Source organism: Penaeus vannamei, chromosome 24 (assembly GCF_042767895.1).
Source record: "Penaeus vannamei isolate JL-2024 chromosome 24, ASM4276789v1, whole genome shotgun sequence".
Classification (NCBI taxonomy): Eukaryota; Metazoa; Arthropoda; class Malacostraca; order Decapoda; family Penaeidae; genus Penaeus; species Penaeus vannamei.
In genome coordinates this window covers 36,639,799-36,642,438 of record NC_091572.1, presented here as the reverse complement: position 1 = coordinate 36,642,438, position 2,640 = coordinate 36,639,799, and positions in this window count along the sequence as shown.

The following is a 2,640-nucleotide window of genomic DNA, read 5'->3' as shown; positions in this document are numbered from 1 at the left end:
CCCCTTTTCCCCCCCCCCCTCCCCCCCTTTTCCCTCCTTCCCCCTCTCTCTCTCCCTCCCTCCCCCCCTCTCTCCCCCTTTTCCCCTCTTTCTCCCTTCCCCCCTTTTCCCCTCCCCTTCCCCCCCTCTCCCCCCCTTTTCCCCTCCCCCCTCCCTTTTTCCCCCTTTTTTCCTTTTTTAAAAAAAAATTTTTTTAAAGGGGCTAAATAGCGTTTTTTTGCCCTTAGCTTAAGAAAAATTTTAGTTTTTAAAACTTTTCAAATTTTTTCCCAAAAATTGTTGATTTTTAAAAAAACGGGGGGTAAATAAACGAGTCATTTCTGAAATTAGGGAAAAACCCGGGTTTTCCCCTCTCCCCCTTTTCCCCCTTTCCCCTTTCCCCCCTTTTTTTCTTACCCCTTTCCCTTTCCCCCCTTTTTAAACCCCCTTTCTTCTTTTTCTTACCTTTCCCCTTTTATTCTACCCCTTTTTCCCTCTCTCCCTCTCTCCCTCTCCCCTCTCCCCTCTCTCTCTCTCCCCTTCTCCCCTCTCCTCTCCCCTCTCCTTCCGCCTTTCCCCCTTTTCCTTTTTTTTTTTCCCCTCTCCCTCTCCCCTTCCCCTTTTTTCCCCTTTTTCTTCCTTTCCCCCCCCTTTTCCCCCTTTCCCCTTTTTTATTTCCCCCCCCCTTTTTCTTCCCCCCTTTTCCCCCTTCCCCCCTTTCCCCCTTCCCCCAAAAAAAATATTATTAAAAAAATGGAATTAAAAAAATTTTTAATTTTCCCCCCTCTTTTTGCCTTCCCCTTGGATTTTTTTCTTTTTTTTCCCTTTTTCAATTTTTTGGGGCCCCCTTTCCTTTTTTTTATCCCTTTTAAACCTTTTTTGGGTTTAAAACCAAAAACTTTTTTTTAAAATTCTTTTTCTTTTTTAAAAACTGAAAATTTTGTCTCTTTCTTCTCTCTCCCCCCTTCCCCTCTATATTTTTTTTCTCTTTCCCCCCCCCTTTCTCCCCCCTCTCCCCTTTTCCCCCCTCTTCCTTTTCCCCCCCCTTTCCCCCCCTTTTTTCCCCCCTTTTTCCCCCTCCCTCCCTCCCCCCCCCCCCCTTTTTTTTTAAAAATTCCCCTTTCTCCCTCCTCCTTTTTCCCCCCCCCCCCCCCCGGCCCCCCCCTCTCTCTCTCTCTCTCTCTCTCTCTCTCTCTCTTTTTCCCCCCTCTCTCTCTCTCTCTCTCTCTCTCTCTCTCTCTCTCTCTCTCTCTCTCTCTCTCTCTCTCTCTCTCTCTCTCTCTCTCTCTCTCTTTCTCTTTCTCCCCCCCTCCCCCCTCTCTCTCTCTCTCTCTCTCTCTCTCTCTCTCTCTCTCTCTCTCTCTCTCTCTCTCTCTCTCTCTCTCTCTCTCTCTCTTCCCTTTCTTTTTCCTTTTTTTTTTCTCTCCCTCCCCTCTCTTTCTCTTTTTTCTTCCTTCCCCTTTCTTCCTTCCCTCCCCTTTCTCTTTTTTCCCCCCCCTTTTTTTCCCCTTTCCCCCTTTCTTTTCTTTTAAAAACCCCCCTTCCCCTTTCCCCTTCCCTTCTTTTCTTTTCTTCTTCCCCCTTCCTCTTCCCCCCTCCCCCCCCCTTTTCCCCTTTTCCCTCTCCCCCCCTTTTCTCCCCCTTTTTTTCCCCTTTTTTCTCCCCCTCTTTTTCCTTTCCTTTCCCCCCCCCCCTTTTTTTCCCCTTCCCCTTTTTTTTTTTCTCTTTTTTGTTTCTTTTTCTTTCTCTTTCCCCCCTCTTTTTTTTCCTCCCCCCCCTTTTTTCCCCCTTCCCCCTTTTCTCTCCCCCCCTCCCCCCCCCCCCTCCCCCCCCCTTTTTCCTCCCCCCTTTTTCCCCTTCTTTTCCCCCTTTTCCCCCCCCCCTTTTCCCTTTTTTCCCTTTTCCCCCCCCCCCCCTCCCCCCCCCCCTTTTTTTTCCCCTCCCTCTCTCCCCCTCCCCCCCTTCCCCCCCCCCCCTCCCCCCTCCCTCCCCTCTCTCTCTCTCTCTCTCTCTTTCTCTCTCCCTCCCTCCCTCCCTCCCTCCCTCTCTCCTCCTCTCTCTCTTTCTCCTCTCCTCTCTCTCTCTCTCTCTCTCTCTCTCTCTCTCTTTCTCTCTCTCTCTCCCCGCCCATACAGACGTGGGCGTTTGCGACGGGGAGGCGGGTAGTCAGCCAGGAACAACAATGTCAGCTCCGCCATCTTCAGCGCGTCAGCTCTCAGATCTTCGTTGGAATCTTATATGTTTTCTTGGTTTATTTTCAGTCTGTTGTCGCAAGTTTCTCATCTCTGAAAGTCTTCTGTCTGCCTGTCTGTCTGCGTGTTTTTTCTCTCTCTGTCCTTGTTTATTTGTCTGTCTGTCTGGTTGTCTGTATTTCTCTCTTTGTCTTTGTTTGTCTGTGTTTCTCTCTCTCTCTCTCTCTGTCTTTGTTTCTTTGTCTGTTTATTTGTCTGTCTATGTGTGTGTCTTTCTTTGTCGCTTTGGCTGTCTGTCTGTCAGACAAACGAAGAGACAACTGACCCGTCTGAGAAAGGCTATACAATGACAATATGTTATTTTTTTCGTTCACTTGTTCATTAAGTTGTCTAGATGAACTTTGCTCATTTGTTCCAGGATTAACGTGAGGTTTATGCTACCCTCATCACCGTGTGGATAATGGATTGA